This window comes from Trachemys scripta, chromosome 9 (assembly GCF_013100865.1).
Source record: "Trachemys scripta elegans isolate TJP31775 chromosome 9, CAS_Tse_1.0, whole genome shotgun sequence".
In the NCBI taxonomy this organism is placed as follows: domain Eukaryota; kingdom Metazoa; phylum Chordata; order Testudines; family Emydidae; genus Trachemys; species Trachemys scripta.
Genome location: NC_048306.1, coordinates 49,275,694 through 49,300,538, shown reverse-complemented (window position 1 = coordinate 49,300,538; position 24,845 = coordinate 49,275,694). Strand labels below are relative to the sequence as shown.

General features: G+C 43.3%; 1 protein-coding gene across 6 annotated transcripts in view; it reads right to left on the bottom strand.

Moving 5' to 3' along the window:
• Positions 1-22,986, bottom strand: part of PAK2 (p21 (RAC1) activated kinase 2) — an 86,651-nt gene extending 63,665 nt beyond the window's left edge. The window contains exons 1-3 of one of the 6 annotated variants that reach the window (XM_034781595.1): positions 22,775-22,986; positions 21,801-21,851; positions 16,974-17,089 (exon numbers count right to left, since the gene is read on the bottom strand). The gene's annotated coding sequence lies outside the window, so the exon portion shown is untranslated. The remainder of the gene's footprint in view (positions 1-16,973; positions 17,090-21,800; positions 21,852-22,774) is intronic. The other 5 variants (XM_034781598.1, XM_034781593.1, XM_034781596.1 and 2 more) reach the window with 5 other exon arrangements.
• Positions 22,987-24,845: the final 1,859 nt, after the last annotated feature.

Sequence of the window (24,845 nt, the reverse complement as noted above, 5' to 3'; positions counted from 1 at the left end):
AAAAATTAATAGTGATTAATCGCACTGTTAAACAATAGAGTACCAATTTAAATGTATTCAATATTTTGGATGTTTTTCTACATTTTCAAATATATTGATTTCTATTACAATACAGAATACAATGTGTACAGTACTCACTTTATATTAGTTTATTACAAATATTTGCACTGTAAAAATGATAAACAAAAGAAAGTATTTTTCAATTTCACCTCATACAAGTACAGTAGTTCAATCTCTATTACAAAAGTGTAACTTACAAATGTAGATTTTTTTGGTTACATAACTGCACTCAAAAACAAAACAATGTAAAACTTTAGAGCCTACAAGTCTACTTAGTCCTACTTCTTGTTCAGCTAATCGTTAAGACAAACAAGTTTGTTTACATTGACAGGAAATACTGCTGCCTGCTTCTTATTTACAATGTCACCTGAAAGTGAGAACAGGCATTTGCATGGCACTTTTGTAGCCAGCATTGCAAGGTATTTACATGCCAGATATGCTAAACATTCATATGCCCCTTCATGCTCCAGCCACCATTCCAGAGGACATGCTTCCTTGCTGATGATGTTCGTTAAAAAAATAGTGCATTAATTAAATGTGTGACTGAACTCCTTAGGGGAGAGTTGTATGTCTCCTGGTCTGTTTTACCTGCATTCTGCCATATATTTCATGTTATAGCAGTCTCAGATGATGACCCAGCACATGTTGTTTGATTTACAAACACTGTCACTGCAGATCTGACAAAACGCAAAGAAGGTACCAATGTGAGATTTCTAAAAATAGCTACACCACTCGACCCAAGGTTTAAGAATCTAAAGTGCTTTCCAAAATCCGGGAGGGATGAGGTGGGGAGAATGCTTTCAGAAGTCTTCAAAGAGCAACATTTTGATGCAGAAACTACAGAACCCAAAAAAGAAAATCAACCTTCTGCTGGTGGCATCTGACTCAAATGATGAAAATGAACATACATCGGTCCGCTCTGCTTTGGATCGTTATCGAGCATAACCCATCATCAGCATGGACGCATGTCCTCTGGAATGGTGGTTGAAGCATGAAGGGGCATATGAATCTTTAGTGCATTTGGCAAGTAAATGTCTTGTGACACCGGTTACAACAGTGCCATTCGAATGCCTGTTCTCACTTTCAGGTGACGTTGTAATAGGGTTACCATATTTTGTGCCTCCAAATGGAGGACACTCCACAGCCCCCGGCCCCGCCCCCAGCCCCGCCCACACCCCTCCCCCTCCCCAAAGTCTCCGCCCCCTCCCCTGCTTCCCGCGAATATTTGATTCGCGGGAAGCCTGAAGCAGGTAAGGTGGGTGTGGGGGGAGGAGGCGTGGCCCAGGCTGGCCCCCCGGCGTTTCCAGCCTGGGTCAGCTCGGGCCCTGGGGTGCCGGCCCCGGCCGACCACCCCCGGCCTGCCCAGCACTGCCGGCCCCCGGCGCACCGCCCCGCTCCCGGCTCCCCGCCGGCCCGGCTGACCCGGCTCCCCGCCGGCCCGGCTGACCTCCCGATTTTCCCGGACATGCCCGGCTTTTGGGGATTTCCCCCCGGACGGGGATTTGAGCCCCCAAAAGCCGGACATGTCCGGGAAAATCCGGACGTATGGTAACCCTACGTTGTAAACAAGAAGCAGGCAGCATTATCTCCTGCAAATGTAACCAAACTTGTTTGTCTGAGCGAATGGCTGAAGTAGGACGGAGTGGATTTGTAGGCTCTAAAGTTTTATATTGTTTTATTTTTGAATACACTTTTTTTTTTTTTTTACATAATTCTACATTTGTAAGTTCAATTTTCATGATAAAAAGATTTCACTAGAGTACTTTAGTATGTGAATTGAAATATACTATTTGTTTTCTTACAGGCAAATATTTGTAACCAAAGTAAATGTAAAGTGAGCACTGTACACTTTGTCGTAATTGAAATCAATATATTTGAAAATGTAGAAAACAAAAAAATATTTAAATAAATGGTATTCTATTATTGTTTAATCATGTGATTACTTTTTTAAATCGCTTAACAGCCCGTCTTTATGAAATCAATTATTCTAAATGCAACATATTAAGCACTGAGTGAACAAACTATTCTGGAGCATCACATTTTGGATTGAGGGTGTCACACCATGGATTACCTGTGCACCTTGATCATTCATATATTTCTGCCAGCATTCATAACAGGCTACAAAATTATATCCTGGGTACAATCACAATCCTACGTAAAATGATTGATTCTTGAAAACATGGCTTACCACTGTCCCATCAGGGGATCACTAGTAGCACTATTAGAAGCAGGAAAAACGAGATTTTGGTTTCCATCACTTATAGTGCTACTGGCATTGACACCACAACTGTTGCACGTTAGAAGCAATGGTGGAAAGAATGGCAAGGCTGGAGAGAGAAGAGATAGAACATACCGGTCTCCAAAAAAAGCCATTTATACCACACACTAAATTCAGCTCTTTGTAGCTGTTCTAGGGGCTAGACCATGGATGCAAGTTTATGAGCATTACTACCTCTGAGCTAATGGACCAGTTCTTTTCACCCAGGCAATAGAGGCTCATGCTTTTAGATCTAGCAGTCCTTGGAGCAGTTACACAACGGTATCCCATGTGGGGAGTTGAGACAGACCTCTGAAGCTTGGGACCAGCATCTCCTGCCACTGTAAGTGTGTAACAGTTGCTAACAGCATGGCTCTGTCCCCCCCCGTTTCCCTCTCCCCGCCAGTGGCTAGAATATGTAACTTGCTTATGAGTTTGCTACTAGACTTGAGCTAGTGGATCCAGTCTTTTAGTCCAAGCTGTAGAAGTTCATGTTTTCAGATTCAAGCCACCACTCTGTACCACCATGATGGGTGGACACCATCTGTAGGGCACTGAACCCAAGACCTGTGGATCTAATAGCATGAGCATAGTGGTGGTGGTGGTGATTTTAAACACATTAGTGGAACATTGTCCCACGTCTGTTTTCTGAACTGAACCATAGGCAGATGCAGTACATGGGGGGCATACACAGTAAATTTATAACAAATCAAGAGTCATCTCCATAGGGAAAATCAGTTCTCAGTTTATGGCCCTGACACCCAAATGGCATGACTCAGCTTTGTGGTGCTATAGTCCTATTTGAGAGCTACTCACAACATGATGTCTCAGTTCAGCCCTGAAAGAATCCACTTGCCATTGGACAGTGGGAAGCTTTCCAGCATGTGTACAGGAGACCTAAATTACCAACTGATACAAAACTTAAGCTTTTATTAAAAATAGTTTCTGGTCCTCATAATTGCCAATATAATCTTCCAAAAGTGAAAATAGTGCAAACCAACACAGGGATGTCTTTCTGGGTCTATAGATGGTTCCACTGACTGTGATGATGCTCAGCATTGCCAAAGTCTCTTCTCAGTTTCACTGCTAATCAAAACCCTATGTGCAGCCATGAAACTCACAAATCCCTTGAATTTCAGGCTGCTGTTCATGCCTGGGAAAGGTACAAGCCATTGCAAAGGCAGGTGCTAGAGCTACTCAGGAAAGTAGGATGAAAAAAATACAGAGGTGGGAAAGAGGGTAGAAAAGCAAAATATTATTTCCCCAACCTCTAGCAAACCCAAATCTTTGTGGGGAGGCACAGCAAAGACATAAATACCCTTTTCTCCCTTCTAGCTGCTGGATGGAGGTTAAGTCTCAAATTTCAGAGGCAAACATGACAGGTAGAACATCTTAGCAAGGTCCAGGAGCAATACCCCTGATAGAAATTCTGACATTCTCTCCATTCACAGCAATTCAGGACTGCAGGAAGGCATGTGTTCTCACCAAAATGTTTCCCAAGAACTCAATCGTGAAGTCCCCCCTCCCCCCCCCCCCCCCCCGACATCATTCATATCTACATTTTGGCTAATAAGTGTCTGGATAATAAATGTTTCAAGCCCTACTCTACATCCAAGATTAGCAGCTTCAGAGAAAACATTAAACCTAAAGAACAAGGGCACAGGCATGCCTTTCAATGTCTTACAACATTATATCAAAAAGTCACAATTTTCATTGGACTACTTATTTTGCTGCAATATTTAATAATTATTTCTTAAACAACACTGATCTGTATATCTAAAGTTCTACACCAGAGGTTCTCGAACTGGGAGTCAGGACCCCAAAATGGGTCACAATCCAATTTTAATGGGGTTGCCAGGGCTGGTTTAGACTTGCTGGGACCCCAGGGCCAAAGCTCAAGCCCCACCGCCTGGGGCTGAAGTCCAAGGGCTTCAGGGCTCAGGTTACAGGCTCCCTGCCTGGGTCTGAAGCCCTGGGGCTTTGGCTTCCCACCCAGGCAGCAGGGCTCAGGTGGGCTCAGACTTTAGTCACCCCTCCTGGGGTCGTGTAGTAATTTTTGTTGTCAGAAGGGGGGCCGCGGTGCAATGAAGTTTGAGAACCCCTGTTCTACACCAATGAGTATTATCCTCATTTTACAGCTGGGGAAACAAGCATACAGAGGCAAATAGCCATGCCCATGGTCAAAAGGTCAGTGGCAGTTGGAGAAACAGAAGTCAGGTCTATTAAATCCAGGTCCAGTGCCCCATCTACTGACTATGCTGCTGCCTAAATGAAGCACACTGTTCAAAAAGCCAAGATTGTAGAGATAAGCATTCAGTCATGAAATGTTAGAATTATTGGTGTACAACCTTAACCCTGACCCATTCGTTATTATTTCTTTCAAACAGCACTTATGTGGTAGGCACTTACCTAACCAAAGAAATCATAATTCCTGTCCTAGGATGCTCACAAGCTAAAGAAAGATGAACAAGCTGACAAAGGGTAGAAAGGGTGCAACTTACGCACAGCTACCTAAACATTAAGATAGGACATGTAACATTAATCCTCAGGCTCAACAATGATGAAACCTACCTCTTTTATAGCATATAGTATGTTACTGCTGCATAAATGAGGCAGTTCTTCCACAGAGCCCTGTGTCTCATTCAATGCACAAAACTTGAATGTATTTTAAAATATTCTAGTTTGCAGACAAATTTGCCATACATTATACTCTTCTGAATTTTGATGGATCATTAAGAAACTACTCCACATGCACAAAGTGCAATTTTTGAATCTCAGACAAATCAAAATGTATTTCTATTGCTCTAAGTTTTTTTAAGTTTCTCATGCACATAAAACAACTGGACTACATATACAGGTGCTGGTTAAAATCTGTACAAAGCATGGTAACAGTAAATAAAAATGGATAATGTACAGAAAATTAACATTACATTTGAGAGAATGTAAGCTAGATACTTAGGACATGCTGTCCTCAACTCTGATAAGTTTGGTATTCGTATTGTTTCTAATAAGATTGAAAAAGTTCCACCAACTACACTGCACACTGATAGTTAAAGTTTTATTTTTCTTTAAAGAATATCTGTGTACAAGGAAGTCAGGAGATCTGGATGCAATTCTATTCTATGGTTTAACAAAGTTCTGAAGCTTGGACCAGTGTAATTTTTGTTTACAGAAAAGCATAGTCAATTTGTATGCAATAAAAGTAAATTAAGACAGATTTTTTCTTAAAGGGAGAATCAATTTAAACTCTCCAAGGAAAACTGTCCCCACATACACAAACTAGTAGATATATTTTAGATTGATGTGGGTTAGTTTCTCCCACAACCTAATTCCTCAAACAAGTTTTGGGGGTTTTTGGAGGGGTTGGGGGGGTGAGGGGAGGGAAAGGATGAACAAATGACTCCTTGAATTACAACTCATTAAAGTCAAAGTCTAGAAACCATATCAGAATAAGTTTAGTTGGTGTTCTACTTATAATATAGAACATATCCACATTCCCAGGTTGAAAAATATTAGCACCAAGCTTCTGGGTATACTCACAAGGTTCACACACTTAATTTGTTGAGTGGTATAGAAAAAGCTAATCAGACACATGCTAAAGGATATGAAAGGGAAAAGGTACAGTTGGTGAATATTTTACTCCCACAATAAGGAACTATGATCCTTATTGTTTATCCTAGTTAGTGCACTGCTTCATTCAGTAGGACTTTCTACACCAGTGAGTCATGGTTGACCTTCTGCTAACCAATTCTGCTCATTTTTCTAGGTATCAGAGGACAACTCATGGTATCTGTAATTTATTCTTTGTTACATGAAAAGTAATTTTTACAGGTTCTTACACAACAATTTAGACAATGAGTGGACTAAAAATGAAAAACTAGCTCCTCTGCTCCCCAATGGCTCTTCATTAGATCCCTAAAAGCATGAAATGGTGATAAGTTGTTTTTTTTTTTTTTTTAAACATGACCAAACAACAGGTTCCCTAAGCTCACTCTTGGAAACAGCTGGGAACCATTTTGGCTGAAACTTTAAAAAACATTCAGCCTTGAGGCAGACACCCAGCATGGAAAATTTCAGCTCAAAAGTCTGACAAAGTTGTAATCAACTGAAAACAGGGTGTTACAATGGGAAATGTTGGGCAACCTTAATAATAAGCAATACTGCCAGGTCTGCTTAGAATACTCACACACCAGTTTGATACAGAGTGAAGTGAAAAATCGTCAAAGGAGCATGGTTGGTTCTTTCAGTCAATTGTGGAAGAAACGTAATGGTATGGGGGGGGGGTATTTCTTTTAAATATCATTACACTGACGGCCTAACTAATAATGCAATATAGAAAAAGTTACTAGTTCTAGTCTCCAATTCTGCCTTGCTGTCTTGCCTCCATTAAGTGTTGTACTGGGCCTACCTATCATACATGAGATCATTTCTCCCTCTATGACATCCCAGAAGAGCTAGATTCCACTAGAATAATGAAACTGTCAGTTACTGGAGAAGGTTTATCAACATGGGAGACTAAACACGCAGAAGACAGACTTAGAGGATGGAACATGCTTAGGACTCTACCAAATCATGATTTAAATCAAATTTCATTTAAATCAAATCCATCCTGGACAAAAGTAAATATGCCAGTAACAAATTCTAGAAAATGTGTTCAGACATGACTGAATATCAAGAGTAGCGAAGGACTGAGAATCCTGATAGAGCAGTCAGTGGGTAACTTGTTATTCCAGGGAAATAAGACTAGCTTTAAATGGATATAGAAAAAGTTAAAGTTGTCTTTTCTTGGTTTTTCCCTCATTCGTCTTCCTTTCAATCTATGTTTCTTTTCTTGCTTTCCTTGAGAAATGATCTTAAAAATTAGACCAAAACATAACTGTGGTTCCGAGAGCTCTGGTAGGTTCCACAATTGCATCTAGTGACAGCGTGACTATACCGGTTGTCTCACAGATTTCACCTACAGCATCAATAGCCTATAAGAGTTCACCAAGCAGGAGTCTGGCTGTGTCATACACAAGACAAGTCTTGGGGTTTATTCCAACCACAAACTGAAAAGGGAGTCCCCATCTAACCACATCCAGAGGGATGGAAGCTATAATAAATCTTTGAGAGCAAGACACACACAGGATTCTGAAGCAGGGGGTAGAATCGACCCTTTAAAGGTAGAATATTCAGAAGGAAGTACAAGTCAATTCAAAAGAGTATGACAGACCCAGATTACCTGACCTATTTGCAACAGAAAAAGAAACAGTAAAGATTTATAGTAGACTACTCAAAGATTTTCATCTTCTATTTCCACCTGCTGGGTAGAGGGATAACTCCTGTGGTCTGGAGAGTTCAGGGATAAACCCTCGTGCCACAAAGACAAAGAGGCCTTCTCTCCAACCCTCCTCAAACCATACATATTCGGTGGGAAGAATCTAAATACGTGAAAGAATTAGCATTCATGAAAGAGAGAAGTTAGTAGCATTGCCTTGACACAGCAGCTAAGACAAATGCTGGCACAAGCCTCCACCTTATAGACCTCAATCCTGACTATGCTATTCCAGTCACAAGTGTCTATGGAACAGAGACTGGCAAACATGCTGATTTATGTCAAATAGCATGATGGTTTTGTGACAGAACAAGGATTAATAAACCAGACGTTAATTTGGGAACGAATCTGAATTACCATCTCCAGAAATGCATTCAACCCCTCACCTCTGTACACAACCTACATCCTATACACATCCAGTTGTAGGGCAATTTGGGGTTGTTGTTGTTAAAACGGTGATGTAGATTACTTATCCTGTCTCCAAAGCTGTTTTACAAGTCTGAATCATAGCCTACAACATAAAACAGTTCAATATATACTTCCAGGGAGACAATGTTACGTCACCTTTAATTTTCAATACAGCTGCATTAATAATACTGTAGTATTACCCAATGCCAATTAGTATTTTGATGTTAGCTAAGGTCTTGCCATCCCTTCTCTACTCCTATTAGAGTTGCCTCATTTGCTACTAAAAAAACCCATAGATTCTGTGAATAGATAGTGAGAAGCTGTTTTGGAAGAGACTGTCTTAAAACTCCCTGTAGACAAAGACATATAGGAGGCAGTTCCTTTCTACCCTCCCCGCCTTTCTGGGAGCAGGGGGAGGGGGTAAAAGCACATATGCTCTTAAGAGAAGCAGATCAAATATATCTAATTTCTCTCCTATTCCCTCTGAAACTGCATCTGAAGAGCATTGAATAAATGACAATCAGGAGACATACTCTCATCAACTCCCTGATTATATTGGTTATGATTCTGTTTAATACAGAGAATTATTTCTGGCCCTCTAAAGTAAGTCTGGACACATGAATCAACACACCCCACAATCCAATAGCAAGAAGTTGAAGCTAGACAAATTCAGATCACAAATAAGGTGTACATTTTTAACAATGAGGGTAATTAACCATCAGAACAATTTACCAAGGGTCATGACATCAGTGGCAATTTTTAAATCAAGACTGGATGTTTTTCCAAAAGATCTGCTCTAGGAATTATTTTGGGGACATTCTCTAGTCTGTGTTATACAAGAGTTCAGACTAGATAAACACAATGGTCTCTTCTGGCCTTGGATTCTATTAATCTATGAAAACTATGCCAGGAACCAATTGTAGCTCAGCGCTGTAGTCTGATAAATTCTTAAGAATCCTGCAACCGAGTTATATCTTGGCATGGAGAAGAAGGAACAAGCACACAAAATACTTTTACTCACTGCATTTCCATACTCAGTATTTTGATTTTAGAAGTGGGGTATTATTGTAGAAAATTTAGGATAACTTGTTTGTGTTACTATGAGTACCAAACACTCAATGCTATTTCACACATTGGAAAAGTGGGCCTCTCTCAAAGTAATGAATTGTTTAGTATTAACATGTACTTATTTCCTATGTAAAGGAGTACCATGGAAAAAATGTAGTAATATTTTGTTGAAATGAATTACAACTGTTAATACCAGTTTGCTTATTTTATGTTTGATCTGTTGGCTGAAATAATAATATGAAACTGGCCAAAAAAAGTGATTAGAACAACAGTCAGAGGCACAAAAGTTTACATCTATTCAAAATGAAATGGACATGTACAGAAATGAACCTCTCCTCCTTATAAATGAGTATGGTCGAAATTCTCAAATCAGGTTGTTTAAAATTAGGCACCTAAAAGCATATTCAGAAACCTAAATAAAATGGGTCTGATTTTCAGATGTCCTGAGTGACACATCCAAATGAATTCAATGGAAGCTGCAGGTGGCGAGCAGCTCTGAAAATCAAGCCCCTTATGTTGGTGCATAAATAGGCTTAAGTTCCTAATTTTAAGCACATCAATTTCAAAATTGTAGCCTATCACTTCAATATCAATAGCTGGAGATAGTAGTTCTGCTTAGATAGATTTTCTCATAAATCAGTTTAATCCATTCCATTAAGGAACCCAGGATTTTACCGCTTTAGCCAATAGATTGTTCTTTAGTGAGGGGTGAATATCCTCCAGGATTTCTCTTTTCCCCTAGAATTCCACATCCCAAATTTCTCACCACAAAGGCTGCGTTGGTGTAACCCACCCAGGGTTAGAAGGACCCTCCACAGCTAGCACTGGAATGGGTTACCTAGGGAGGTGGTGGAATCTCCTTCCTTAGAGATTTTTAACAAAATCTTGACAAAGCCCTGGCTGGGATGATTTAGTTGGGGATTAGGTCCTGCTTTGAGTAGGGGGTTGGACTAGATGACCTCCTGAGGTGCCATGTACCATGGATAAGTGATCAGTAAATGAGGCAAGAAGGAGCTACCTTCTATAATGCAGATTAATTAGAGCATTTTAAATGCATTTGTGTCTACCTAGGAGGTTTAACAGTCTATTGCATTAGATTACCAAGGAATGCATAAACACTACCACCTCCCTACCCACATTTATCCCTTACCAAGATGCACTACAGATCCAAAGCAACAAAACGTCGGAAGGATGGTCTTGTTTGTTAAGGGCAGGTCTTCACTACCCGCCGGATCGGCCGGTAGAAATCAATCCCCGAACACACACTCTGTCGACTCCGGAACTCCAGCTTGCGAGAGGTGGAAGCGGAGTCGACGGGGGAGCGGCAGCGGTCAACTCACCGCCATCCTCGTGGCCAGGTAAGTCGACCTAAGATACGCTAACTTCAGCCACACTATTCGTGTAGCTGAAGTTGTGTATCTTACGTCGACGCCCCCCCCAGTGTAGACCAGGGCCAAGGCAGTAAACACTGTACTTGGATATTCAAGACATTGGATTCAATCCTCTGCTTTGCCAGACCTCCTGAGAGAGTCATCAAGAGACAAAACTCTTCCTCCCATTAGTTAGAGGAGGATGTTACTTCAAGTACAAACACCCACAAGCTAGAGGCTAATACAAAAAAATTTAAAAAAAAAAAAAAGTTCCAAGCAGAGACCAGGGACAGCATTCTCATAAAAAACACAGTATCCTCGCTCAGTGCTCAGAAAGAGGAGGGAACAGGGGGGCCTTGAGCACTGCCTCTGCACTTCACCTGTGGTTGTCTTCCTTTCCATCAGTAGCTTCTCCCTGCTGCTAGCAAGTCTCCAGTAAAGAATTCAAGCCTTTGGGGTGTATCTGCAGAGGGCATGATGGCAAGCATATTAATCACCCTGGCAAGTAGGCTTACTCATCAGTTTAGTAGATATTAGGCAGATTTTTCAAGTTCTGAACATAATGAATGCCAGTATATAATTACAAAAAATAAAATATTTGAAATTACAGTGTTTTAAGCAGGGCTTTGGAGCTGTGCTCCAGCTCCGCTCCAGCACCAGGTAAAAACCTGCAGCTCCACTGCTCTGGAACTGCTCTGCACTCCAGCTCCGGGCTCTGCTCCAAAGCCCTGGCTTTAAGTCACACCAGCTAGTCTGGTAATCCAGAGGTAATTAGCTGTCAGAGGTAGGAAATACTGGAGGCAGCATGCTCAACTCAGTTGAGGAGAGGAACAGTTTTCTAGCTCCCGGTGGCTAGCCCTGGAGGGAGCGCTGTCCATCTCCTACTTCAGAATGGATGATCACTATGATCCAGTCTGACAGAAAAGTAAAAGGGAACAAATGAAGTGACTGTAGGCTACATAAATTCCCCGCCCTATTTAAAAAAAAAAAAAAAAGTCACCCAAAGCTTCATTTCCATTTAGAATCATAGAATCTCAGGGTTGGAAGGGACCTCAGGAGGTCATCTAGTCCAACCCCCTGCTCAAAGCAGGACCAATTCCCAACTAAATCATCCCAGCCAGGGCTTTGTCAAGCCTGACCTTAAAAACATCTAAGGAAGGAGATTACACCACCTCCCTAGGTAACCCATTCCAGTGCTTCATCACTCTCCCAGTGAAAAAGTTTTTCCTAGTATCCAACCTAAACCTCCCCCACTACAACTTGAGACCATTACTCCTTGTTCTGTGATCTAGTACCACTGTGAACAGTGTAGATCCATCTTCTTTGGAACCCCGTTTCATGTAATTGAAAGCAGCTATCAAATCCCCTTCATTCTTCTCTTCTGCAAACTAAATAATCCCAGTTCCCTCAGCTTCTCCTCAGAAGTCATGTGCTCCAGCCCCCTAATCATTTTTGTTGCCATCTGCTGGACTCTTTCCAATTTTTCCACATCCTTCTTGTAGAGTGGGGCCCAAAACTGGACACAGTACTCCAGATGAGGCCTCAACAATGCCGAATAGAGGGGAATGATCACATCCCTCTATCTGCTGGCAATGCCCCTACTTATACAGCCCAAAATGTCATTAGCCTTCTTGGCAACAAGGGCACACTGTCGACTCATATCCAGCTTCTCGTCCACTGTAACCCCTAGGTCCTTTTCGCAGAACTGCTACCTAGCCAGATGTCTTATAGATGTCTTAGTCACAGTTCAGACACAGGGACAGAACTACTCACCTAGCCAGGTTATAGCCCAACATTAGGACTTGAAGCGTTCAGATAAAATTTCAATGGGCCTCTGCTCTGAAGCAGGATAGGATGCAATCCACTGCCTGGATTGCATCTGTGAACTTGTCCTGAAGCAGGCAAGCTAGTGTTTCAGTGGAATACAGGGGAACCACAGTGAAGATTAGAACCTGAGTGGGGATAGTAGTAATAGGACATGTTGATGCAGGTAAAAATATTCTAATGGTCATTTACTCTACCTTCTGGGCAATGTGAACAAACAAACTATGCACAAATACAAGCAGGAATCCAAAAAGGCTGGCAAAGCTTCATTTGCTTATGGTTCTTGGATGAAACTGGGGACGAGAAAGAGGAGTAACAATCAGGGCCGGCTCCAGGCACCAGCCTAGCAAGCAGGTGCCTGGGGCGACCAATGAAGAGGGGGGCGGCACGTCCGGTCCTTTCAGCAGCAATTCGGCGGTGGGGCCGTCATTCCCTCTGGGAGCAAAGGACCTGTCACCGAATTGCTGCCATAGAATGAGCAGCAGTAGAGCTGCTGCCGAGATCGCGGCTTTTTTTTTTTTTTTGGGCGCTGCTTGGGACGGCAAAAATGCTAGAGCCAGCCCTGGTAACAATGGATGTGGAGACGACCAAATTTCAGACAAACTAAAGTTATTACATTGATGGATGATCCGGGCCATAATGATTTCATCCCAAATATGATCACAGGAGCTGCACAGACTGATGTGGCTATCTTGGTTGTGGATGCCAGCAGGGGGAGTTTGAAGCAGGGTTTGAGACTGGTGGACAGAATCGAGAACATGGGTTATTGGTTCACTCTCTTGGACTAACCTAGGTACCCAAAGGGTGTGAATTACCTCACTGAGATAGGGCTCTTATTAGCCATTGACTCAGATACAGATACAACATACACAACCCCTTGATGCAGAAGAGCTGTCTGTGACCACCAAGCACTTTGTAAATTACACTCAGGCTGCTAACAACCCAAAGAGCAAGGGTATGTCTTCACTACACAGTTAACCTAGGCTCTTACCCAGGTTTTAGCCCAACCCCCCGATCATCCACAAAGTAAAACCTCTGACCCATGTTTGGAGGTACTTTATGTCCAGGCTAGCTTACTCAGTTTAGCATTGCGTTCGGGGGGAGGGTACAGAATCTGAGCTCTGCTCTAACATGGGCTGGAACCTGCCCCCTTTGCTGTAAGGATGCAGGCTAAAGGCTAAATCATTTGACTAATCAGAGTCCTCCAATGCCCTTCCCACAAATCCCCCCAAAGAACAAACGTTCTCCAGCAATTGACAGGGTGTTTCAGCACAAACCACCATGGGACATGCCCCCAATACACAGGAGCACGCAGAAACAGCGAAGACCATAGTAACACAGCTGGGGCTTTGCCAGGGGGATGCTTGTACCCATGCTAGGCTACCCTAGGTGCCAATCACCAGGTTATCGGTGCAGTCAAGACATACCCTAAAGTAGTACCTTGTATTGACAGTGGCCACTATCCTCTATTAGCCTGAGGTACTGTCCGTGATTTTGCCTAGGGAGAGGAAGTAGTCTCTCTAAGTTAGGATTTGCACCAGTGAAGCTTACTACAAGTTCAAACATGGGTAAGCTCCACCACTGCAAACTGTGCCTTTGACAGTTTACATGATTGTATTAGTGCGGATATACTAGTAGCTGGCTACTAAGAGCTAACATACCCAGGTCCGACAAGATCTAACTCTACGGAACTCTAACAGAAAAGGTAAAGGTACGCCCACAGCAGCCTTCACCTCTTCCTTGGAGACTTCCTAGAAAGAGGAGACGATGTTGCTTAGAGCACTTTGAATTAGACACCTTTTTGAAATGGGACTAGATCAAAGTGCATTAACAAACTTAACATGTCAGCAGGGTGCATACAGACAGTTCACCTGCTGCAAGCTAGCATGGGGTAGAGTCACACCCCAGCTCATCACAGTCTAATTGTTCATGTGGACACAGGAGCTGGAGTACCATAAGGCCAAAAGTCCAAAGGTGCACAGTACCGAGATGGAAAAAAGCCTGACAGATTTAAACTTGGGAGCTGTCCAAACTGAAAATTGAAGCCCAAATGATATTCGTGAGCCCAAACTAGATGTAGAACTGCAGGAGAATGGCAAGAAACCTGCTTTTTTCAGTTGAGAAGTCCACAGCACTGAACTCAGATCCATCTCCCATTGGATCAAGAGCTCATCCACAAAGTGCTAAGGGAAGGCTGTTCTGAAGAAAATCTTGCCTAACCCAATAATCCAACAGATCCTACAGAGTGGTAGTTGGGGCTCTGCACTGATGACTGTTCTGAGTGCTATGACATCCACGCCTTCCAAACCTTCGAAGGGTGTTGACTGCTGGTGCTTTCTCCAGACATACCCAACTGGCACCCTAATGCTGACAACTGAAGTTGCCAGGCCAAATCAGAGGAGGCCTATGCTTTTCAGGACCCTTAAGATCCAGGAAATCCTACCTCCTGGGGTTCCAGCTGGAGCTGACAACAGGATCCTTGTCAGAAAATCTCTCGTACCATATGGCACCACCGAAGTGCCAGACCACCAGAAATGCACCCTCAGCATCTGAAGAACTCTGACCTCAAGTAAGTGGAATACCATCTGGCAGTTCCTCACAGTGCATCTTTAATAGAGGATGACATTTCAACCTGGAATTCTGCAACAGGCATCAGCACCAGGACAAGTAGAGAGTCCTTTCTATAAGTTCTGAGACTCATCAGCTACCATAACACATGATAAGAACAGTATTTTTGAGGACAAAACAATTTGGTCTGGGGGAATGGAATGCATCATTCCAGAAACATCCCCTTTTCAGTGTCATCCTAAATGTGGTGCCTTTTGAAAATTTTATTTGGGTTTTTAGGAAGCAAGAGACTGCAGGGAAGGAACTAATCTGCCCTAAGGTAGAAAATACTGATGAGATGATGTCCCTCAAATAAATTTGTGAAATAAACCATGATATATTGGACAAAAACACTGAATTGCATTAAAGAAGTTCTGAAAGCATGTGCTCATGCTGATAGTTGTGAACTTTTGTGGGTATGTGATGAGTCAGAGGTGAAGTAACTACCTTAAACTTAACAGGAAGGAGAAAAATTCAGAGAAGCAGTCAGAAGCTGCATAATAAAGGCCTTGTTAGCCCAGTCACATCTCTTGCACTAGAGTATCTGCCAGCTGTCCTCATTCTTGTTCAAGCTAATGTTCAGTACAAAAGGAAGAGGGTGCATATTATGCCAAATCCTATTATGAAAAGAATATATCACATTTTAAGTTGTATTTAAACCTATCATAACTACTTACTGGTTGCCTACTTTCAGCCATAATTCCTCAATGTGACAGATTAACTTTACCTGTAAAGTTTTCAATTGATCATGCAACACCCTATACATCAAATAGGAAAGCTTATCTTACATTTTCTGACTTGTTGCAAAGACGTAAACACTTTCAGTTTACACTATTCTCTTTCCAGAGGGGGACAACTCTTCAGATTGTGGAAGTGTTTAATCACTGCTCTTTTATTCAATTTTGTGACCAAAGGAAGAATTACCATAAATGATACTGAATATAAACTGGCCATCAGGAAGTTTAGACTTGAAATTAGACGAAGGTTTCTAATCATTAGAGGAGTGAAGTTCTGGAACAGCCTTCCAAGGGGAGCAGTGGGGGCAAAAGACATATCTGGCTTCAAGACTAAGCTCGGTAAGTTTATGGAGGGGATGGCATGATGGGATAGCCTAATTTTGGCAATTAATTGATCTTTGACTATTAGCGATAAATATGCCCAATGGCCTGTGATGGGATGTTAGATGGGGTGGGATCTGAGTTACTACAGAGAATTCTTTCCTGGGTGTCTGACTGGTTAGTCTTGCCCATATGCTCAGGTATCAGAGGGGTAGTCGTGTTAGTCTGGATCTGTAAAAAGCAACAGAGTCCTGTGGCACCTTTAAGACTAACATATGTATTGAAGTATAAGCTTTCATGGGTGAATGCCCACTTCGTCGGATGCATGTCCATATGCTCAGGGTTTAGCTGATCACCATATTTGGGATCGGGAAGGAATTCTCCTCCAGGGCAGATTGGCAGAGGCCCTGGGGGTTTTTTGCCTTCCTTTGCAACGTGGGGCACGGGTCACTTGCTGGAGGATTCTCTGCACCTTGAAGTCTTTAAACCATGATTGAGGACTTCAACAGCTCAGACATAGATATAGGGTTTATTACAGGAGCGGGTGGGTGAGATTCTGTGGCCTGAGTTGTGCAGGAGGTCAGACTAGACTATCATAATGGTCCCTTCTGACCTTAAAGTCTATGATGCTATACTGTAACACAGAACCACTACAACCAAGACGGGGGTTCATTGTGCTAGGCACTGTACAAACACACAACAACATCCATGCCCCAAAAGCTTACAATTACAAAGACAAGACTATAGTGAGACAGGAAACAGAGGCAGAGAAATGCCCAGTGTCATACAGCAGATCAGTGGTCGAGCCAGGATTCCTGAGTACTACCCAGTGGGTCACACTGGCATCCATAAAACTCAAGACTATTTTTATGTTAACTGCCATCATTCATAATTCAGATTTGATTAAAAACTATCATTCTATATTCTAATACACCAGATGATTTCCCAACCTCTGTACCTGTATTAAATTGAGATATTAAGAAACTACAAAAGTAGAAGGTTCTTACCACAACAGTGTATGCAGGGAAAGAAAACTACCACCTTCACTAGCTCAGAGACAACTACTCTGATGCAAGATTCAAATATAGCAGCTGTTTGATGGCAATAGGTAACGATTAATTTTCTGGAACAAGAATAAAATATTTCAGTAACAAGTAATCAACTTCAAGTGAAACAAGCAACCTTGGGCAAATCTGAGTTGGTAGTTTTTGTATATACAATCAAGCAGAGTCTACCAAGAATCTTCTAGAATGCATGTCCAGCTCCCATTCAACATTTTACCTATCTTACCAATATATCTAGGACAAGCATGCTCTAAACAATATTGCAATTTTATGACAAGGAACAATAATAGAGGACTGCCAACCTATTAACTTCTCTTAATTCAAATCCATTTTAAGGCATACATCTGTAATGATACTCCCAAATACTGAGTCAATCATTCTTTAAAAACTGAGCATCTAGATATGCTCCTGATTAAACTCTGTATCCAGCTGTTGCCCATGTCATTTTTCTTCCCTATTTGTTATCCTCAACCTATCCTGCCATCTCTGAAGTTAGATTTAGCTCTTTGGGAAAAGAGCCTGTCTTTCTAGTTGTTCTGTAAAGCACCTAGTGGGGATCTTTTGTTTTTGAGAACTACACAAAATTTCTCTCCAGAGATAAACAAAGCAAGCTAGTTAAAATGGTTCTAACCACTATTACATAACTAGTACTTGACATAATGCTTTTCATTGACAAATTCCAAAGTGCTTTAAAAAGGTGGTTAAGTATCATTAACCTGAGAGCTTCAAAAAATCTACTTGCTTTGGGTAAGCAGATAGCCTGAACTGTCAAGTTAAAATGAAACCTAACCAGCAATATCTGCAGAAATTTTTCATTTAAAAAATAAATGTCTAGTCCTAATTGCTGAAGAAATGACTTCAGAAAGAGCCAAAACTCATGTACTGTTTTCATGAATCTGCAGACAGACAGCTCCAGTACTGCTGCTAGCCATGGCTTATCCAAACAGCAGCAGAGTGAAATTTAAAACATTTTGGTCAGATTTATTGCAGTTATTCAGAACCCAGTGGGCAGCTGTAAAACTGTCAATCATATACTACTACTGTTTGAGAACACAAGCATTGCAGCTAGTCATAGTGGAAGAGGAACCAAGCAGAGGGCTGACTGGGGAAGGAGTGATGAAGACCTTACCCCTCCCCCTTCACCCAAAGAGTTTCTATGGGAAGGGTATAGAAGCAGAAACCCACATGCAACAGCAAGGATGCTCTGAAGGTGGTGATGAGACAGGAAGTGTCTTCCTCAACGAGAGCAGTTTCACATTTATCTGATAACTAACTACTTGCAAGAAGCTGATACAAAATAGGACATCCCCAATCAGGCTTCAGGAAAAAGACCCAGTAACCGCTCCCTTTCCAATAGCTGGGAATGATCAGGAGGGCCTCACTGCCCTTGGACTTTGCCCTTTGACTTTGCTGAGGGCTAAGCCCACCTTCATAGCTAACTCTGGCTAACAGGTGTGAAATTTCGAAGGCCTGATCCCCTATATTGTAGCTGAGAAAACAGAAAAGAAGTGACTTGTCTAAGGATGCAGAGTTGGGAACAAAACCAATGTCTCCAAACTCCCAGTACCAGCCTCTACCCTCTAGACCAGCAAACTTGTATACCGGCAGTAAAATGCAGACCAATACCCAAGTAAGCTAATATAACTGACTTTCTATGAAATCTTGCTTGAAGATTTCAATCTAGTTCAATGTAAAGCCTTGAAGTACAAAGCTAACTCCTTCCACTTACAACACAATGATCCAAGCCCCAAAACTGCTAGTTCACTATCTCAACTAACATTTTAATGCCAAAACACTTAACACCTCATACTTGCATCAAAATGCATAATACGAATATTAAGCATAGTTTCTTTTCATCCTACATTACAGTGATACAAAGAACCCCACCCCTAAACAGAAAAGCATCTCAAGAATCCTTGGTCTGACTGCAATGCTTGCTCTAGTGATGTTCAATTGTAATTTATGCATAATTCTTATTTATGGCATGGTAATATTTTCCAGGCTCTGCTTGGCAATTGCAGACTTATATTTGAGAGTCACTCACAGTATTTCCAAGAAAACACTGCCTAGTTAACATGAGAAGTTCAAAGGAATATATAGCAATCTAGTATTCTTTTTGAACCTTCTTACTGCTCCAACTGGTTTCTGCTTTCATAAAGAGAAAAAAAGAGCAGTGAAACTGATCATTGTAATTACGTTTCTGGAATAATCTCTTCAGTGGAAAGCTTTACAACCACCTGTCTGACAATTTGGTTCTACTCTGCTTGAACTGCCAACAATAATATACATCAGGAAAGTTAAATTTATAATTTGTTTCAGCCCTGTACAAGTCACAAATACCTGTAGCTATTTGATTTTATACCTTGAGGAGTTATAAAATAGCTTGGAAGGGGAGAGATCATCTGATTGGCTGAAGTTAATTCCAAGCCTACAAATTATATACTATAAATCATCTACCTGCTCAACCACTACTGCTCAAAACATTTAAGTCATTTTACAAAATGGCATGGGTAAAAACTGCTTTAGATTACTTTAAATGCTTAAGTTTAAAGTATTTAAATAGGACTTCCATAGCCCACCACATATGTCGGTGCTGTTAATGACTGAGGGGGATCTTCGGCAAATCATTTTTCGTAGCCAGGTACTTTCCCCATCTAACTCAGTTCCTTCCACTACCATGTCTCTCCTATCCTCCCTCCTTTTCTCCCGACCTGTACATTTCGGTCAAACACGTCAGTTTACGAAATGCTGCTTGGGTCCCAGCACAAGACTCCAGCATTAGCATCTTCACTCATGCCACTACTAGGCCAGACCAATGTTCCCTCTAATTTTTTAAACCCATCCATGAGCAGAATGAATTTTGTTATGTGCACCAATATGGAGATGATGAGTGGCAGGGGTGCGGCTGGGCTCTGGCTGGGGGTGTGGATAGGACTTGGGGTGCCGGAGGGGTCTCAGGGCTAGAACAGAGGGTTGTGGTGCAGGGGCTGAGGGCTCTGACTGGGGGTGCAGGTTCTGGGGTGGGGCTGGGGATGAGGATGAGGAGTTTGGGGTTCAGGCTTCCCCGGGGCTGCAGCAGGGAGAGAGGACTCCCCCCAGGCCCCTCTTGCCGCGGCAGCTCTGGGACTGGGGGTGAAGGGCCTCTCCACAGCCGTGGCAGCTCCAGGGCCAGGGCTGGGGGGAGAGGCACCTCTCCCAGGCTGCTCACCTGCACAGCCCTTGATAGCCTGCTGCGCAGCTTAGAAGGAACTTAGGGCCAGACCCTTTGATACTGATGTGGTTTAACGATGGCATCAAAATAAACCATTTAAAAAAAAATAAGCCCTTTAAACACAACTAGGAGACTTGTTCTGACAGCCACTATATTTTCATTGTGGCGACAGCAGAGACACCTCAATTAATGATCTGCTAATCTGCAGCAAGAGGATACTGGCACTGGAAGCTCAGGCCAGCTCTCAGACAACACTTTAGGAGTTGAAATTCCAACCCAAAAAGAATTTGGGAGAAGTGAAAGAAGAAGAAAAAACAGGACAGGAGAAGATAAGTACTGGACTAAAAGTAGCCCTCTCAATGGGTAAGTCAGAGACACGGTTAGACACACCCTCTCATATCTGCATCCTAATTCTCTGCCTTAGACATGTGGCTGGTGTGTCTTGATCACATGCTCAGGGTCTAACTGATCGCCAGATATAGGTAAGGAAGAATCCCCCCCCCCCAGTCAGATTTGCAGGGATTTTCGCCTTCCTCCTCAGTATGGGTTACAGAGTGAGTGCTGGGACCATCTAGCCACATCTCACCTAATCAGTTTCCTGCCATTGCAAGGACTTGGGTGGCACCTGTCTCTCCTGTTCTCTGCCTGTGGCAAACAATAGTTTAGTCTCCTAAGAACTAAATGCTTTATTCCTCTAAGGTAACTGGACTCAACACAGGGGTATTTGACTGAAATGTAATGGCCTGTAAGACTATATAATCTAATGATCCCTTCTGGCCTTAAACTCTATAGTTTTCTCATGAGCAGGGCTGGGGGGGAGCAGGAAAAAAAAGAACAAAAATAGGAAATTAAAAAGAAGAAAACAAGCCAGAAGACAGAAAGTGACATCAACAGACAAAACAAAACAAAAAAAAAAAAAAGAGACAATGGCAACTACATTGAGACAAAGCATAAACAAACATGGGGTGCTGATCCTCCAAGGAATTCTCCAATTAAAAAAACACAGTAATGGAATGCTGCAATATTTGGGTTGCTTACACTACAGGAGAATGTTACAGAAAAAGAAATCCCATAAAACACAGCTATTTACCAGAAATATTTCTGTTGGAAAAATAGTTACAAAAACTAAGTTTGGGTAAAACTTTACTAAGAATTCTGTTAATTCTTTTTGTAAAGCTTGTACAGAGGTCAATGGTGTACCGCCCACCTCCCAAAACATGCATGACCTTTAAGTTTTAGAGAGCAGCCCCAGAAAAAAATCAACCCCACAAAAATGTGCTTCTATCATATCTATCTATGAGAATTAAAGACAAACAGGATAGGGAGAAATACAGGTTGTACTTAGGTTCAGGCCTAAATTTTCATGTCTATTTACACAAATTAAGTTCAGCATATATCAGCAGCACGATAAATCTATAGGTGTCTTTTTTTTTTAAACTACATATTATACAGCAAGATATATAGTGAGCACACCAAAAATCACTCATGATAAGAAAATAACTATACATAAAAATTTTTTAAAAACTCAATATTTGTTTCTAGAAAGACAATTTCATTACCCATTAAGTTTTGTTGAACATGAAGGCACTTCTAAAAGCAGAAAGTAGTATCTGAAAGGAAGAGAATTGGGGAGGGGGGAATTATATTACAACTTTAAAAACAGTATTAAAGTGAAATAAATATATTGGCTCATTTAAGTCTACTTCTGTCTTATTCATGTGCTATTTCTTGGAGTGATTACAAGATGGTGGGGCACAAAGTTGTTGCGAGTATGTTTTTGCAAGTACTATTATTATGCAGCCATCCCAAAATCACCTATAGCTGTGTCACTGTAGCACAGACACTTACTATGGAAGGTGTTTTTCCATGGCTGTAGTAAATTCACCCGGAGAGACGGTAGCTACCTCTACAATAGGGGTTAGATCAACCACCATGTCATACAGGACGGAAAGTTTTTCATAGCCCTAAGCTGCAGCCAGGTATTGACCAGGCCTATTACGCCAAACCCTGACAGCCCTAACACTGCAATGTAAGGTCCGTACAGGTTCCCCCCGCCACCCCACACAGGTGTCCCAAAACCCTGACCCCGCCACCCCACCGTGCCATGCAGCCCACGCCACCCCTGTCTTGCGCCGCCCCCGCCAGGGAGGAGTGCACCCTCCTGCGGAGTTTCGCAGTTGGGGGAATTGCAGGAGCCTGGCGGCGGGTGCCTGAACACCTGGTCTCCGTCCTACAGGCTCTGTGCCGAGCGGACCGGCGCTCCCTACCCGGCGGGGCTGGGCAGAGGGCGCTGCCTACACCTCAGCGATCCCCAACAAGGAAGCGACTCAGGAGGAAGCGGCGGGGAGGCGCCGCCACCCGCCAGCCTGAGGGCTAGGATTCCGCCCACGGTAGGTGGGAGAGTCCCAGCCGCTAGCCGGGCCAGGCCATGCACACGCCGCCGGGTCGCGTGCACGGCGGAGGGAACGGCCACCCGGCCCCGCTGCCCCCTCAGCCGGTCCCCGCCCCGGCGCGCAGCGGGCGCTGAACTCACCGGGGGCAGACGGGGTTGCCCGCTGCGCCGCGGCACCACCCACCTCCGGAAAGGAGCCCGTCGCCGAGGGGGCTGCGGGGCGGGACCTCTCGTTCGCACGGCGCGGCCGCCGCACAGAGCCTCCTGCAATGGCGGCAGTGGGACCCACCGAGGCGGCGGCAGCCGGAGGGGGAAGCGGAACCGCCGCGCGTGGCCACAGCCCAGGAGGAGAAGGGGGAGGGGCTGCCCCTCGCGCAGATGTTCACGCGCAGGGCGCGGGGACTACAGTTCCCATGACACAGCGGCAATGCGGAGGGGGAGGTGCTTCGATTGAGGACTATAGTTCCCATGATGCAACAACGCTGCCGGGCCGCCCCGAGACAGGCAGCCGACGTTGCGCGGAGCCCGCTGGAAAGTGTTGTCCTGGTTAATCAGCACCTGTCCGGCCCCGATTCCCGACGCAGGCGGAAGCGGAGCGGTCCCGCAGCCCCCCTCCCCCACAAGCCATACGTCATTTGTCTTAAATGCTGGCCTCCGCTGGGGGGCTGGGTTCTCCCATGCGGCCATACAGCGCCTAGCACCAATCCTCAGCTCTCTGCGTGTTCCTGTCTAAAGAGGAGCCACAGGCATTTAAAGCGGCACCCAGTCGGTCACCCCTGTCCAGGCAGCTAAAGACAGAGCTTCGCCCCCTCCCCCACCACGGATAGATTCACTTACCAGGAGGGGATTATTTCCCTCATTTAAAACAAAACCCATGTATTAATACGTGCCTCAGTCAGACTACACTTGCAGGCTTTTTATTTTCTCATTGTGGGCATACAGGCTATGGAAAAGCCTGGAGTCCTTTGCTTCACTGAGCTGTGCAATTCTTTCCCCTTTTGGGGGCAAAAAGACTTTTTTAATAAATACTATCCTGTCCAGGTGCAAGTGTGTGCTCTTGCCAGCAGCTCCTAACCTGCAGTTGGACTGCTTATTTTCTTGCTCTTTGATTTCCTGTTACTTTAAAATGGCAACCCCAATAGCCAGGGGGCACTAAAATGCTGCTTCACCCTCAAAAGTCCTGAAGGCCTGAGAAATCCTACAGAAGACTGATAGACATTTATGTGTGGGAGCCAAACAGGCAGCAACTGACAAGCCTTTGGTTAAAAACGAGGAGTCTAGTGGCACCTCTGGATAGTTGCCTACAGTCCCTACAGATAGATGGCTGTTATTTGTGAAATAAACTACTTCAAAATGCAAAATTCCTTAATATATTTCCTGAGTAGTAGCCAAACATTCTCTAATTATTCTATAGCACCATTACTGTATGTGGCAAAACACAGATTGAGAGCTGGTTGCTTTCTAAAAGAGAGATGGAATTGTCGGAGAATAGAATCTCTGGTCATCTGCACTTTTGTCTATCGCTAATTCACACTTCAGCTCTGACTTCCTTTCTTTTGAAATTTGATATATTTCCTCAATATGTCTTAGAGTGCTGAATAAAATGTCTTTACCATGAGTGAGGGAGTGGGTATCCTGCTTCTTTATTGCAATAGGAGACAGGACACAAATTGTCTCCTTGAAATCCACATTTTCTTGTATTTCAGAGACAATGTTAGTTTATTCTGTGTTTGTGACAAAGTTATGCAAGGATGTCTGGCAGCACCAGGTGGCTGCATCTCACATCCCTACAAATATACTTTACTCATCCTTCCTCTTCCCTTAAGGTGTTTGGGGGAGGGGGAACTAATGCTTGTATCAACATCACTGAAGAAAAATTAACCATGTTTGAGCAGAGTTCTACATTCCTTAAGCACCACCAGTCTCTGCAGCTCGTAGCTTGCACAGCTTTTTCTTGCCCTACCATCAAAACACATTGGTAGTTAGGGGGAACAAATGGCAGCAGCTTCCACTATTGCCATCCTCCACCATTCACCGGTGTGTGCCACTCTTCTAACACAGGGGTGCCAATAGCAGCACTCAGGATGGGTTTGTGTGGTCCTACCCACAGATAAAGGCCCTTCTCCTCAGCCTACGGGGAGCAACCAGTACACCCAGACATTAAAGACAGGTTCAAAATCAAGGATGCAGAGGGGGACACCAAGCAGAGACT